Source organism: Myotis davidii, unplaced genomic scaffold, assembly GCF_000327345.1.
Source record: "Myotis davidii unplaced genomic scaffold, ASM32734v1 scaffold73, whole genome shotgun sequence".
Taxonomy (NCBI): domain Eukaryota; kingdom Metazoa; phylum Chordata; class Mammalia; order Chiroptera; family Vespertilionidae; genus Myotis; species Myotis davidii.
Genome location: NW_006286675.1, coordinates 7133720 through 7150470, shown reverse-complemented (window position 1 = coordinate 7150470; position 16751 = coordinate 7133720). Strand labels below are relative to the sequence as shown.

The 16751-nt window shown below is 42.0% G+C and overlaps 1 protein-coding gene and 1 long non-coding RNA gene across 5 annotated transcripts in view; one reads left to right on the top strand and one right to left on the bottom strand.

Annotated features, from left to right (window-relative positions):
- Window positions 1-16751, top strand: part of ZBTB38 (zinc finger and BTB domain containing 38) — a 112058-nt gene that overhangs the window by 27963 nt on the left and 67344 nt on the right. For 2 of the 3 annotated variants that reach the window (XM_015560419.1, XM_015560417.1), the window contains exons 2-4: window positions 9416-9581; window positions 10082-10244; window positions 11561-11636. The gene's annotated coding sequence lies outside the window, so the exon portion shown is untranslated. Of the gene's footprint in view, window positions 1-9415; window positions 9612-10081; window positions 10245-11560; window positions 11637-16751 lie in introns of all 3 variants that reach the window. The other variant, XM_015560418.1, reaches the window with a different exon arrangement.
- Window positions 1-16751, bottom strand: part of LOC102761182 — a 31340-nt gene that overhangs the window by 2468 nt on the left and 12121 nt on the right. Inside the window, exon 3 of one of the 2 annotated variants that reach the window (XR_001512943.1) lies at window positions 5315-5347. The exons of the other annotated variant lie outside the window; for it this stretch is intronic. This is a non-coding gene — a long non-coding RNA (uncharacterized LOC102761182). Of the gene's footprint in view, window positions 1-5314; window positions 5348-16751 lie in introns of those variants that run through there. 2 annotated transcript variants of the gene reach the window in all.

Below are 16751 nucleotides of genomic sequence, written 5' to 3'. Positions count from 1 at the left end.
AGCAATGGGTCCTAATCTATAGTTTTATTTAAATATTTTTTTTTCATTACAGTTGACTACAATACTATATTAGTGTCAGGTGTACACTCCAGTGATTAGACATTATAAAACTTACTAAGTGATCATCCTGAATAATCTCACAGCTATCAGAGACCATATATAGTTATTAGAATACTAGAGGTCCGATACATGAAATTTGTGCAAGAGTAGGCCTTCCTTCCCCTGGCTGCCGGCACCAGCTTCCCTCTGCCATCTGGCACCGGGGACCTGGGTGGCTTCCCTCCGACCACCAGCAGGTACCCAGGATCCAAGCTTCACTTCAGCCTCAGCTTCGTCCAGAAGGATGCCTGGAATGATGTCCAGAATGACCTCTGGTCTTATTAGCATATTACCCTTTTATTATTATAGATTATTGACTACATAACTTAAGCTATACTTTACAACCCCATGATTATTCTGTAACTACTAATTTGTACTTCTAAATACCTTCACCTTTTTCATCCATCCCCCGCAACTCCCCTCCCATCTGGCAACCATCAAAATGTTCTCTGTTTCTATGAGTCTGTTTCTGTTCTGTTTATTCACTTATTTTAATTTTTTGATTCAGTTGTTGATAGATATGTATTTATTGCCATATTATTATTCATATTTTTTATCTTTTTCCATTTTTTTAAAGAAGACCTTTAACATTTCATGTAATACTGGTTTGATGGTGATGAACTACTTCAGCTTTTTCTTCTCTGGGAAACTCTTTATCTGACCTTTGATTTTATATGACAGCTTTGCTGGGTAGAGTAATCTTGGTTGTATTTCATCAATTTGAATATTTCTTGCCATTCTCTTCCGGCCTGCAAAGTTTCTTTTGAGAAATCAGCTGACAGTCTTATGGGAGCTCCCTTGTAGGTAACTAACTGCTTTTAAGATTTTCTCTTTGTCTTTAAACTTTTGCATTTTAATTATGATGTGTCTTGGTATGGACCTCTTTGGGTTCATCGTGTTCAACTCTGCAGTTCCTGGATTTATATGTCTATTTCTTTCACCAGGTAAGGGAAGTTTTCTGTAATTATTTTTTCACTTAGGTTTCCATTTCCTTGCTCTATCTCTTCTCCTTTTGGCACCCCCATGATGCAAATGTTGGTACACTTGAAGTTGTCCCAGAGTCTCCTTACACTAACTTCATATTTGGGGATTTAAATTTTTTTTCTTTGCTGCTGTTCTGATTGGGTATTTTTTGCTTCTTCATATTCCAAATTACTGATTAGATTCTTGGCATCCTGTACTCTACTGTTGATTCCCTGTAAATCATTCTTTATTTCAGTTAGTTAATGTTCATTTCTGACTGGGTTTTTCAGTAGTGCCTATGTCCTTTTTCATGCTGTTGAAGTTCTCACTGAGTACCTTGAAGTTATCACTAAGTTCTTTGAGCATCCTTAAAACCATTGTTTTGAACTTTGAATCTGGTAGTTTGCTTACCTCCATTTAATTTAGTTCTTTTTCTGTATATTTCTTCTGTTCTTTTGTTTGGGACATGTTTCTTTTTCTCTGCATTTTAGCTGCTTCCCTGTGTTTGTGTTTATGTATTAAGTAGAGCTGCTATCGTTCCTGGAATTAGTAGAGTGGTCTTGTGTAGTAAGTGTCCTATAGGGCCCAGTGACTCAGCCTCCCTCATCACCTGAGCTGATAGCTCCAGGTGCACCCCTGTGTGGGCGGTGTGTTCTATCCTGTTGTAGATGAGCCTTGATTGCTGTTGGCATCACTGGGAAGAATTAACCCTCAGGCCAGTCAGCTGTGAGGACCAGATATGACTATAGGGGAAGAGCTGCTGTGTAGGAGTTGACCCTATGGAGCAGGACTTGCTTCAACGGGGCTTTGGTGCTCACCAAGTTTGGCCCTTGAATGTGTTGCTCATGGAGGCAGTAGGGTTGTGATACAGTGTGGTCTAAAGTTGCCCACTGGATGCCCTGGCTCTGGGGCATCCTGGGATGTGCAAAGTCACCCTGCCTGGGGCCACTTGGCACAGCTATAGAGTGATCTACAGATGCCTGCTAATTGTGGTGGGCTTGAAGTTGCCCAGGAGAGGCTAATCTGTGAACCAAGGCTGACTGCCACTAGTGTCAGACCTGGAGCCACTTAGCAAGAGGTACAGAGTATGCAGAGGCTAGATGCTGCTCGTTTGAGAGATTTTAGGAACATTTGAAGAATGATCCAAGACAGGCCAATTGTATGGAAAAGCCACTGGAAACTGCTTAGATGAGCACAAAATAGGTTGGGGCAGGTCTCAGGGAATCACCAGGGTGGGGCAAACAGTGTGATCCAGGTTGATAATGACTCAGATATGGCACCTGCTTGTCGGCTCTTTGGGGGAGAGGGCTCAACAAAGGAACAGTGGCATGTGCCAGCACTTTTGTCTGTCAGAAAGCTGCCCCCTTTCAGCTTTACTCTAATAACTAAACAATTGAGTACCTCCCTTTATGTCCCTGGTTCCTTTCAAGCTGCTGCCCCAACACTGGAATTTGAGTAAGTCCTCACATGGGCCCTTTAAGAGGAACAGCCTCTGTGTCACTCAGCCACAATAACCCACTAGTTTTTATAGCCTAAAGTTATGGGGACTTCTTTTCCTGTCACTGAAACCCTGGGCTGGGGCGTCTGGTATGGGGCTGGGACCCCTTGCTCTTCAAGGGGGGTGGGGGGCTCCACAGCCAAGATATCCCTCTCAATTATTAATTGCCACATGTGGGTGTGGGACCAATCTATCCCATGTCTCCACCCTTCCTACTAGTCTCAATGTGTCTTCTCTTTTAATTCCCTAGTTGTAGGACTTCCATTCAACTAGATTTTAGGCAGTTCTGAATGATGGTTGTTCTCAAGTTTAGTTGTATCTTTGATGTGATTGTGAGAGGATTCAAGTACTGCATTTACCTATGCCACCATTTTGACCAGAAGCCCCTGAACTGCAGTTTTAGAAGCACTACACTAGGAAGTTTTGTGAGAGGAGAGAAGGAAGCATAGGGTTCTGGTGCTGGGTGAGTGGAAAAAATAAGAGATAGGTCCCCAAACATGACTCAGAAAGCTTGAAGATAAAGTTTTTAAAAAATATATATTTTAATGATTTCAGAGAGGAAGGGAGAGGGAGCAAGAGATAGAAACATCAATGATGAGAGAGAATCGTTGATCAGCTGCCTCTTGCACTCCCTCTACTGGGAACCGAGCATGTAACCCCGGCATGTGCCCTTGACAGGAATCGAACCTAGGACTCTTCAGTCCACAGGCCAACGCTCTAGCCACTAAGTCAAACCGGCTAGGGTAAAGATAAACTTTTAACAATTTTCTGGGAGCGATTCTCTGAGGAATGATGTAAGACAAGCATATCAAACTCAAAGGCTAACATGGGACAAATAAATGAGGCATGTGGCCCGCGGGCCACGAGTTTGACATGCTTGATGTAAGAGGAGGAAAGATGAACAACAACCCCAAATTCATCTGAATGAGTGAGAATGGGCACCTAGGTAGTAGCCTCTATGCTAGATTCTCAGAAGCCATGATCTAAAGCCCACACAATTAACAAAGTATAGATGGGCATAATGCAGTAATTTTCAACCTTTTTTATCTCATGGCACACATAACTAATTACTAAAATTCTGCAGCACACCTAAAATAATTTTTTTGCCAATATTACAAAAAGATAGGTATAATTTTGATTCATTCACACTGAACAGCTAAGGTTGTGTTGGCTGTTGTCATTTTTTAATTTGACAGTCTAAGGGAAAAGAGGTCAGTGCTTCTGACTAAATAGTCAAGTATTGCATTTAAAAAATTCTTGCATCACACCAGTTGAAAATCACTGACATAATGCAATCACCACCACAACAAAAGTAAAGCCCAGACAGTTATTGAGTCCTTATGATATATCAGACATTGCAGTAAACACTCTGTATGAGTGAGGAGACGTAAATCAAGTTTGAGTGCTTCTTCTTTTCCTTTTTCCTGCCCACTAAAAAGGGTCCTGGCTTTATCCAGTGTCTTCTCCTGCCCCATCAGTGCTGGGCAGAAGGAGAAGGACTCAAAAAACATTGGTTAGGGCTGGAGAAGACACTTTGTAGGGAGCTTGGGAGAAAGGAGAGGCTGAAGCTGTGGGATGAAGACGCTTAGGTAGAAGGGAAAAACATGTTAGGAAGGATTTGAGGGGCCTCTATATGGTGCTTGAGAAATGCAAGTATTGAATATGAGTTAATTTGACATTACTTCTTGGTGACTGGACTGGGTTTCTTAGATTGCAGCACCACTCTGAGACTGGCTCATAGTTTCAATAGGATAGCATAGCATTATCTTATTTTATCTGCATAACAAACCATGAGGCGATATATTATTTCCTTAGCTCAGATTAAAGAAAGGAGGCTGACACAGGCTAAATAGTCTTAAGGTCATAGAGCTTCCATAAATGGTGGAGCCAGGACTAAAATTTAGGTCTTTCAATCTCCAAATTATAAGCTCTTAACAAGATCATAAGCAAAGGTTATACTATCAATTAAAAATAAAATACATGGATGAGATTTAACAAAAGGACTGTACGACTTGTACACTGAAAATGACCAAACATTGAAAGAAATTAAAGATCTAAATAAATGGAAAGGCTACCCAGGTTCATGGATCAGAGGACTTAATATTGTTAAGACAGATATCCTTCCCAAAGTTATCTACAAATAGAACACAATCTCTATCAAAATCCCAGCTAGATTTTTTTCATAACTTGAAAAGATAATCCTAAAAATTATATGTAAATGCAAGGAATCCAGAATAGCCAAAACCGTCTTGAAATAGCCAAAGTTGATGGATATGAAGCTACAGGAATAAAAACAGCATGGTACTAGCATAACAATAGGTATCTAGATCAATGAAATAGAATTAAGTGTCCAAACATAACCTTTAATATTCATGGTTGGTTGATTTTTGACAAAGGGCCAATGCACTTTAATGGGGAAAAGAATGCATGGCGTGTACTAAGAAATATATATACACACTTTGATTATAAAGTCAGTGTTTATTAACATACAGTTTCTTTTCAAAATCTAAAATAATCTACAGAAATTTAAAAAAATTTTGGTCAATGTCTGTTTTCAAACTGATGACCCTTCTGGTCCAGGCACTGCTAATAACATGAAGCAATGGAATAGAAAAACATCAAGAATTATTTCGTTTGGTATTTCCACACCCTCAATTTGTCAACTGTTGCTGGTTTTGTACTGTAAACTTTATCTTTTATGTATCTCCATAAAAAAAAGTCTAGTGGATAAATTTTCTTTGTTCAAAGCTTAGTCTGGCTTCACCCATTATTTGAAGTCAGTTAAACCTGAAAAGGAGTGAAAATTAAGTGAGTTATCAGCTGGCAGAGGGTGTCTCAAAATAATTATAAAGGCAGTGTTTGTACTTCAACAGCGTTTTCAATTTCCCAGTAGCATTTTAGGATGAATTTCCTTTGTTCAAAGCTTAGTATGGCTGAAAAGAAAGAAACATCAACTGAGTTATCAGCTATTAAAGTGTGTATATATGGGAGCACCCTGTATTTTTTTTTAAATAAACTTAATTTTAGGACAGTTTTAGATGTACAGAAATTTTGTGAGAATAGTTTTTTTCAACAAATGCTTTTGGGACAACTGGATATCCACATGATAAGAATAATTTGAATTCCTACCATACACCATAAAAATTACCTTAAAGTGGATCACACACCTAAATGTAAGAACTAAAACTATAAAACTCTTAGAAGAAAACTCAGGTGTAATTCTTTACGACTTTGGGTTAGACAATGGTTTCTCAGATATGACGCCAAAAGCACAAGTGGTAAAAGAAGATTGATAAGTTAGACTTTGTCAAAATGAAAAACTTTTCTACTTCAAAGAATACCATAAAGAAAGTGAAGTGGTAACCCACAGGCAGGGAGATAATATTTACAAAGCATATGTATGTATATCTGGAATATATGAAGAATCCCTACAAGTCAAAAAATAAGAAGACAAATAATCCAATTTAAAAATAGACAAAGGATTTGAGTAGATAATTCAGCAAAGAAGATATACAAATGGCCAATAAGTTCATGAAAAGATGCTCAACATCATTAGTCTTTAGGGAAATGCAAATCAAAGTCAAAATGAGATACCACATCATACCCACTAGAATGGCTAGAGTAGAAACGATAGACAATAAGAGTATAGGTGAGGGGAGGGGCATGGAGGGATGGGTGAAAAATGTAAAGAGGAATAAGAGGTACAAAATTCCAGTTATAAAATAAATAAGTCATGTGAATGTAGTGTTTAGCATAGGGAAAATAGGCCATGGTATCATAACTTTGTAAGGTACAGATGGTTATTAGACTTATTGTGGTGATCACATCACAAGGTATATAAATGTCAATTCACTATGTTGTATACCTGAAATTAATATAATTTTGTATATCAACTATACTTTAAAAAATAATTTTTGGTGAGGATGTGGAGAAATCAGAGCTCTCACACATCGCTAATGGGAATATAAAATGATGCAGCACTTAGGGAAACAGTTTGTCATTTCCTCAAAATGTTAAACATAGAGTTAGTGACCTTATAACCCAGCAATTCTATTCGTTGGTATCTACCCAAGAGACATGAACACATATGTCCTTATAAATACTTGTACTCAAACCTTTGTGGCAATATTATTCATAACTGCCAAAAATGAAAACAACTTTAATGTTTATCAATCAGTGTATGAATAAACAAAATGTGGTATATCCACACAATGGAATATTATGCAGGCATAAAGAGGAATGAAATACTGATATCATCTACAAGAATAAACCTGGATAACATTTTGCTAAGTGAAAGTAGCCAGACATAAAAGACAATATTGTATGAATCCATTTATATGAAATGTCCAGAAGAGGCAAATCTATAGAGACAGAAAGAAAAGTAATGTTTACTTAAGGCTGGGGGTGGAGGCAAAGGAGGCATGACTGATAATGGGTACAAGGTTTCTTTTGGGGGTGATAAAAATGTTCTAAAATTAGATTACGGGTCACACAATTCTGTAAATACGTATATTAAAATCCATTGAATGACACATTTTAAATGGGTTAATTTCATGGTGTGTAAATGATATCTTAGCAAATTGTGTGGTTTTTTTTAAGTGAATGAAATGAGAGAAATTGGGGGCAGCAAGTATAAACAAGTCTTCCAAGGAATTCCTTGAACTTGTAAACATTTTATTTTTGTAATTATCAGTAGAACTTCATTTTTATAACCAAGGTGGTGGGTTCTCCAGACGGAGTAGAGGTTAAGGGTGTCATCACTTACTCCTCTGTGTCCTCAAAGAGATGTTTTGTCCAGTTCTTTGATTTTTATCCTCTGTTCCAACCAACCCCAGAGCATGCAGTGCGAGGATCTATGTCTCACTTAAGCTTTCACTCGTCATTTCTTCTCTCCTTTCTTCTTCTCTTCATGTTGTCCTGGTCCCACAAGAGAGGCTAAAAAAAAAAAAACAGCCTCTGTTCATTTCAAGGAATAAATACCTGTGTATGTGAAGCAAGCAAGGCCACTGAGCCTTTAAGGAAACAGCGTGGGGAGGTGCCCATAGGCATTTTCTGCAGAGAGAGTAGAGAAGAATCAACAAGTCCTTCTGCCAAAAATGCCTGGAACTTAAAGCGCTTTCCTCAGCTCAGCCCGAGGTCAGGCTCTGTGTGCATGTTGACAGTGACCCTGGTCAGTTGTTGCTACTCTCTTGATTAAATGGTGGTGAATTTCTCCCTTCGGAAATTCACCTCTGCTGATTCCACCTGCTGGGGAGTCTGGCCCCATAGCACAAGTTTAATTCTTCAGCGTGGCAACCAGCAGAGCTCCCAGAACAAGGTAACTGCATCCATTTCCTGAGCCAAGGAGAGGGGTCCTGTGACCAGCCATCGGCCCCACTGTGGGAAGGAAAGCTATGGTGTGACATTACTGAGGCCACCAATTCCCTACCCCCTTCCGTAAGGGGCTGGAACTTCTGGTTTTTCCTAGAAAAATTGTCGAAAAGTACAAACCACAGAGGGAGAAGGTACCACCGAAGCCACCCGTCCTCGCCTGGACTTGAGCACCACCACTGACAGCACGCTCACCGAGTCCCAGAGAGGCAGCTGAGTCCTGGCAGGACGGTGTTAAGGACAGTAACTGTTATGTCAGGTCCCGTCTTGCTCCCTGTCACTTCCAGCCCCACCTCACACTTTGAAGCCACATCATCGTTCCGTCTCTCTCTCATTTTCACGCTTTCAGAGAGCTATTGTAGTTTTGGGCCTGCCCCAAACTTGTGCCTTTAGCTGCACAGACCCTCCAGCCACACCTCTGAGGGACTCTATCCACTGTGACTCCTCATCCACCACATGCCACCAGACCTGCCTGATTTTCTGTTCTCATGCTGGCTTCTCACCCCCTCTTGGACCCTCCTGTCACTGTGGGTATCCCACCAACCCTCAGACCCGGTGTTGACCTATGGAGAGGGCATGACACCTTCTACCCCAGAGAGGTCATCCCTAATTGCTCCACTAGTTTTTGAAGAATTTGGTTTTAAGCCCCATCGTTACCTTTACAACCCCCTCTCCTGGACAGGCTGCCCTTGGTCCTTCTTCATTCACTCACTCCAGCCTCTCAGCATAGTGATTAAGAGCACAGGATTTGGGACCAGACCATCCAGGCTCTGCCACTCACCAGCTGTGAGGCTTCAGAGACATGTCTGCGTCTCTCTGAGCATTCACTTTCTCAGCTAGAGAACGGGAAATGATAACAGGGTAATAAATGAAATCATCTTTATGAAGTACCTGGCACAAAAGCTCAAACATTCACCGTAAGTATTCCATATATGTTCTCTACTACGTTTTAAAATAATCACCCATTCACTCATCATGTACTTACTGAGCCCCGCACCGTCTAATCACAATGCTTGTGATTGCATGACCTTATTTCTTTTAAAAAATATTCTTTTTTTCCCCAATTCAGTTTACACCTAATGTTACTTTGTATTAGTTTCAGATGTATAGCTTAGTGGTTAGACAATCATGTACAGTGCGGCCTTGACTTACGAGTGTCCCGAATAATGAGTTTTTTGAGATACCAGCTGACTCTCAGCGGATTTTTTGCATTGAGGTGACAGAGTAATTTGAGTTAACGTTAGGTCTCACGAATTAAACTCGTTAAGTCAAAGCCCCACTGTATAGGTACCAGTATATGGCAGTGGAATTAGACTTCCTTTTAAAATTACCCTGGGCTCTCCAAACCCATTATGCAGGCTGATCCCAGAATTAATTACTCAGGGCTGATTAGAAAAGGACCAACTGTGCAGTCAGCTCAGTTATTCCACCAGTGACAAAGACCGCCACAGTCCTCCGTCAAATGCGGTTCCCTCTTAAATCCAGGAAGTGCCAGCTCACACCGGCACCCAGAGAGCAGAGAACGGAAGCCCAGGACCATCGCACACAAGCAGACAGGAATAGACACTGACCCCTGGGTACTGCCCAGGGAGAGCAACAGGACCGTCCTCTACATTGCCGCGTCTCCTTTAATACCCCGGCAACTCCCTGGGTGAGTGAGCGCCACCAGGAAGCGGGGGAGGTGAGAATCCTCAGAGAAACACTCTCCCTTGCCTCTCTCTGACAGAGAGCGGCCATGCCTCTGCCACGCAGGAGGGCGACATCCCTTGGGGAGGCCTTGCTGAGTTGCCCAGTACTGTTCCGGAAGGAGGAAGGGTGGCCGGGGGTGGGGAAGCGGCTGGAATGTTCTAGCCTGCTGCTCAGTACAGCGAGAGGAGGGCCCTGGACATCAAAGGTTCCTTTTGTCCCCTTCCGAGTGGCAGGGCAGCCCGGCCTCTGGTGATGACTCAGGCCTGGCCCTGACGTCACCCACGCCGGCCACTGGCCTCCCTCTGCAGCCAGGAAACTGCCTGGGGAGTGGCATTCGCAGCTGCAGCAAACCTCAAAATCAGGAGGCACTGCCTCTCTGCTCCTCGCCATCTTCCCACAGCACACTTTTCTTTTCTTTTTTATGTATATTTTTTAAAGCCTCATGGAAGGTTTTACTTGTAGATCAACTTTCAGAATGTAAGGAGTCAGAATGGTTGACATCATGAGAAAAATATGTGGAGCTGATTTCGACGAGAAGTGAAGAACCCAGAGCAAGAACGCGGTTCTCACTCCTGAGCCCAGGGAGTTGGCAGCATCTGGGTTTCAGAAGAGACAGCACCTCCGCGTAAGTGAAGGCCCGCCTGGGCCCCCTCACTCCGCGCCCCTCACGTGGGCACCTTCACGTGGGTGCCATCTTGTTCCCTGACACCTAAGGCTCAGCAGGCCCAGGCCAGAGGGGTGAGTGGGGACCCTCCAAATACAGCCCTGAAGGGACCTATCTAATCTCTCTCTTCTCCACAGGCCCAGACAAGGACACATTTCCTCTCAAAGATATTTCTATACACTAAGACTGAAACCCCGGGGGAAATGGCCCGAGCCGAGCCTTCCCTGTCACCACTCTTGTTCTGTCTCCTCTTCCTCCTCCCGCCAGCCCTGGCGGTCTGTTGGACTGCCAGAGTGTTTGTTCAGAGTTCTGAACTGTTTGCTTCCTGGAGCTGATACTGAGTAATCGGATACAAAAATAAACCCTGTTCTAGGCAAATATGTGCCCTGTGCCATCAAATGATATTTTTGCACTTAACCTGGTAAAAGATGGCAGCTCTGATAAGAAAACGTCCCCAACTTGCCGCCTTTACAGAGCATGTCTCTGTTTGTCCCTGGTTGTCCTGGTGCGGGCACCTCCATGTCACATTGCCCTGTTTACACAGAGCTTATTTTCTTGTGCCACCTAGGGTGATATAAAACACAAAAACACTATAATGTATCCCTAGAGTCTGCTTTAACTTCACCTATAAAAATCTTAAGCCTTTGCATAGCCTATAATTTTACAAGCTCTGAAAGCTCCTACCCAGGAAAGGTTAAGTTCCTGAGAGAAAAGTCTTAATGTGTATAAAAGAACTGCAGAGCACGTAGGCATGGAAATCATACCTAGTTTTCCTAGCTTCCAAAAATCATTCCCTCAGTCAGCATCTACTCTTTGTATAGCTTACTCGGCTTAGTAGACTTGTTCTTTATAAATTCTGTTTTAGCCCTAGCCAGTTTGGCTCAGTGGATAGAGCGTCAGCCTATGGATTGAAGGGTCCTGGGTACGATTCCGGCCAAGGGCACATGCCTGGGTTGTGGGCTCCATCCCCAGTGTGGGGTGTGCAGGAGGCAGCTGATCAATGATTCTCTCTCATCATTGATGTTTCTATCTCCCCCTTCCTCTCTGAAATCAATAAAAATAAATAAATAAATTATGTTTTATAATGATTGGTGTGTGGAGGGTATATTAAAAATGAATTTTATTTTAAAAGCAATGGGGAAGTTTGTCGTTTACTGCAAAACAGTGGTGAATTCCTTTGGAAACTGGCAATTCCCTTTAGGAATTAACCATTACACTCTAATATATCTGTTCTGTAGATCTTATGTTTTACTTTTTGTTTCATTTTAATATATCAGGTTGTCTTGAAGTTGAGGCTTTGCTAAACTACTGTTCATCTGGCTACAAGATCTGAATACTGTGACCACCAACTTGGTGAGTGTCATTTATATCTAATGGCTACTTAAATTAAGTTTACTAATTCGGTTCTTTTGGTTTGCAGTGAAATTTAGGGTAAAGGGAGAAGGCATGGGGACTTCTGCACACAATGATAACAGCTGAGTATCAAAAAGGATATGTAGCCATGGCTGGTGGGCTCAATGGTCAGATCTTTGGCCCGGGCACCAAAGGGTCACAGGTTCAATTCCTGATCAAGGGCCTGTACCTGGGTGGCTGGTTCCATCCCCAGTCTAGTCAGGGGGCAACCAATCAATGTGTCTCTCTCTTTCCCCATCCCTCCCTCCCTTCTTCTCTCTCTAAAAATCAATGGGAAACAAATATCCTCTGGTAAAGATAAACCAAAAAGAATAAAAGAAGAAGAAGAAAATAAAAAGGATATGTAATAATTAGAATAGGCTAATTTCTATAATAGACCGAAAAATGTTTAATGGCTCTAATCGAAGTTTATTTCTCTCTCTTTTTTTCCTTTTTTAAAGTATTACATATGTCTCCTTTTCCCTGATTGACCCTCCCCTGCCACTTCCACCCCCCAGGACAAGCTCCCACCGCCCCAGTGTCCATGTCCATTGGTTATGCTAATATGAGAAGTTTATTTCTTGTTCATGTGATACTGCAAGTTAGCGGGGCATCTCTCTCTCATACATTCAGAGACAGAGATGGAGAGACGCCCCACCTTCTTCAGCATGTGGTTTTCAAAGTCATGTTGAACTATTTCCATTTCTCAGTAGAAGAGGAAAAAAGCATGAAAAAGTGCACACAGGAGGTTTTCATGGGCCATGCCTAGATGTGATGTACATCGCTTCTACTCACATTCGGTTGACTAAAACTCTATCACATGGCCACATCTGGCTGCAAATGGGTCTGAGAAATGTAGTCCCTGGGTGGGGGTGGGAGCCACTTCCCAGAGATGCTCTGGAGAGTATCTGGAGAGGAGGTAGTCCTCTTTGGCCCAGCATAATACAGAACTTAGATTCTCAAGGATAAGATAGCAGAATGAAGCAGTGAGAAAAGCGAAAAATTATCAGATATTTAGAATTTCTTTAACTGACACTCGCAGGTAACATCTGGCTCTGTGGACAAAGAGCAGTGGGTAAGACTTTTCAAGATTCCTCTGTCCCTTCTGACCCTGAGTCTTTCCATGAGCGCCACCATGTCACTAGTGGCCAGTGAGCCAGGAAGAACATTCTTCCCCTTAGTTTCTGTACAGGGTCCCCTTGGGGTAGGTCATTCTGGCTTTGTCCCCTGGTCCTGGGTCTAGTCATGCTAGTTGGAATTGTCCAACAGAATTCTGTTCCCCCACCTTGGAGCCCAGTGGACTATAGGAAAGCTCGTGGTTTCTTTAGCGTATGGTCTGACTGCCCCTAGGAGCTTGGGAAGCTACCCTGCCTGATCTGCTCCAGATCTTGGCACACTTTTTAATGTTGCCATGCGGGGAGGGTGGGTGTGGAGACAGGGAGGAGAGGGAATCCCTGACTAAGATCAGATCTCCAAACCAAGTTGTGAGAGAAACATTTAAAAGTAGACCAGAAAGACTCAAGCTGGGGAGATTATTGCTACCCTAAAGATTTGATATATAATTCTAGCTTTTTTCTTTTCAGGACAAGGTTTGAAATATTTACTGAAACAATGAATGATAAAGTTATAAGCCCTGTTTAGAGAACCCTGGAACTAATTTTATATTTTATTTAGCCTTTCCACCATTGTGCGTCTTAGTGCAGTATTCCCCCTCCCTGGTAAATACTACGTGGAGGATGCCTTGTGATGCCCCCTAAGGCATCATAAAGATCTGCAATACAAATGGGCTATATATGCTCGCTTCAGCAGCACATGTACTAAAAGTGGACAACAGGCTTTGCCTGAGCTATCTGGTACCTAGTTCTCTAGTTGTGTTGTCAATATCTGGCTAGACACTCTGGTTTCTGATTTAATTTCACCCTGGACTGGACATCTTGGGCACCCGCACCCACAGCCACATCCTGAAGAATACACATTGTCCACGTGCAGGAAGGCCAGCTACTGGCTAATGTGACACAGCCTCTCAGGCTCTCATGGAGTCTGATGTCTGATCTCCTATTACTGCTGCCCGGCTTTGGCCCAGGCCCTGCCCCCCAACCCTCCATCTGGTGTGGGCTGAATAACAAGTTGAAGTGTTACAGAAATGCTACAACCTCTGAAAGTCCATTTTCTTGGGTTGCTGGGCCCTGAAAGTGTCCACTGAGCTAGAGCCGGCTGGGCTACTGGGGTAAGCTCTAGATGAGACCAGGTTGGTGGGGGAAGGCAATGCCTGCTGGGTGGGTTCAGCCAAAGGAGCAAGTAGAGAACAAGTGCCTGGTCTCAAAAGCTGGAGCCAAGTGGGGATGATCTGTTGTTGAAAGTCCCAGCTTAACGGAATCTACCAGGAAAGGCAGGGCAAAGGCCATGGTCAGGGAGGAAGAGCGCCAGGGTCCATTCAGCTTGTTCATGTCAACTGCCATGTGATAATGGCTCCTCCAAGCACTTAATATGCAGGAATTGACCTAGGAGTGTGTGTCTGTTGGAGGCAGGGTGAGGTCAACCTCCTGATTTCTAATGTTTAGTTCAGCGGTTCTCAACCTGTGGGTCGCGACCCCTTTGGGTGTCGAACGACCCTTTCACAGGGGTCGCCTAAGACCATCAGAAAACACATATATAATTACATATTGTTTTTGTGATTAATCACTATGCTTTAATTATGTTCAAGTTGTAACAATGAAAATACATCCTGCATATCAGATATTTACATTACGATTCATCACAGTAGCCAAATTACAGTTATGAGATAGCAACGAAAATAATTTTATGGTTGGGGGTCACCACAACATGAGGAACTCTATTAAAGGGTCGCGGCATTAGAAAGGTTGAGAACCACTGGCTTAGCTGAATAGCATGGCAGGGAGAGGTATGCGGCCGCCAAATCAGACTTCCACTACTGTCACCATGACCCCTCCGCAGTATTGGTACAGACACACCAGCAAGGCAGGGGTAACAAATACCAACGTTGTAAATATTTGGATCTCCCACATTTTCAAAAAAGCGTCAAAGTAGATACCATGGGAGAAGCTAGATTTTCTTGAGCTTTTTAAATTTTAATTTTATTATTTTTAAACTTTTAATTCCACATGAGGAGTAGAGTTCAAATTTGAGGCACCATTGTCTTTTCAGAACCTTGATCATCCAAGGGGCTTAGCCTGCACTCGTTGATTCACAGTAAGCAGATGTGGACTGAGCGTAGCAGCTACCAGGCCGTGCCCACAGACCAGTCAGTTCTTTTTTACCCCCAGAGGTTTTATAGTTTTTATAGCACAAAAGTACAAGCCCCCTTCTTACCCTGGGTCAGCGTTATAAATCTTCTATTACTCCCTTTAGAGAATTTTGCAATAAGGCCACATCATCGTCCCCAAAGCTAAGAATTCATGGTAATAGGGCTTCATAATATCTCATGCTGAAATCCCCTGATTTCTTGTCAAGAACTCAGTTGGAAAACACCACATGAAGACTTCAGGGTTTTGTTTTTAACTCAAAAAGGGTCTGGTTTACATGAGAACTTTAAAGCTTCCTCCCACCTCTGAAATGGTATTTTTAAAAAATGTAAAACTGAGATTCTGTCAGAGTAAGTAAGGTAATAGATGTGAAATGGTGTGGGCAACTTAGAAAAATGCATGGCAAGTCAAGGTGTTAATGAAAATAATTACCATAATTATGGTCAGCATTGGTGTTTTTGCTTTTGATATTGCTATTAGTATTGTAAGTATCATTATTTTAATTTTTTTGTTTTGGTCTGTCTAAATTGACTTTCATCTGAGATCTTTGGCACCACTCCCTAACTCACCAAAGCATGTGGTGTGAAAATTTCAAGGACGTTTGGAAAGGTTTGACTCTAGGCCAGAGGCCTAACTACAAGTCTTCTAATCTTATCAGAGAGAGTTCTGACCAGGATTCACTGAAATCTGTGAGGAGGACATCTCTCTGCCAAAAACATTTGTTTCCTGGCATTTTCTGGAGCTCCCAATGCGTTGGCCAAAGAAGGCTTTGAAATCACCCCATAGAAGCATTGACCCTGGGTGTTGTCTCTCATGCCAGAAAGGAGCCCACCATCTGTCCGAAGCCCGTAGTCATGACTGCAGTCTGTCTGCTTGGTGTGATGGGGTAAGCGTATGTGTAAGGTGGGGGGATTATACACAGAGGCAGCAAGCATGAGTTCAACCCAAGAGCAGTGAAGACATCATTTCAACTGTGTCGCGGATCCTATAATCTGTTATCCTTGAATGTAGCAGAAAGTAGTATCTAGTGAAAATGACTTTCTCCTTGACCCAAATTCCTTGGCATTGACTATACCAAACTACTTTGCAAAAGAGAATGTAGCTGAAAATTCACTCCAGACACTGTACTCAGTCTGTCCGTCATGTGAGCCCTCCTCAGCAGCCAGGCCATTGCTGGCCTGGACTCCTAAGAGACTGCTCTTCCCTCTATTTTCATTCTACATGAGACAAATTCCTTGTCTTTTCTTTTAAAAAAATTTATCACTGTATTTCAAATAGAAAGAGCCATAACTAGTCATTACACAAAAGCTGGAAAATACAGAAAAATATCGAGAAGAAAACAACCACTAAACAACAAACAAATCATTATTGACATTTCAATGTATTTTTTTCCAATTTTTTCTATATTTATTTTTTCTTCTTTTAAAAATTATTGAAATGATATTTTATATGCTTTTTCTCACTCCACTTAACTGGTATTTGTAAACTTTTTCCAAGTGACTAAATGGTCTTTGAAAATGTGATTTTTAACAACTGTGCTTTCATTGGACTGATATGTCTTAAGTTATCCATTCTTTTTATTGATGGCCATTTTGATTGCCTCTAGTGCTCTGTTATTACAAGTATGTAAACATTCTTTATTTCTTTTTTTAAATTAATTTATTTTTTATCTTTAATTTCTTTATTGGTTAAGGTATTACAAATGTGTCCTCATCCCCCCATTAATGCCCCCCCCCCACTCATGCTCTCATCTCCCTGTTGTCTGTGTCCATTGGTTATGCTTATATGCATGCATACAAGTCCTTTGGTTGAT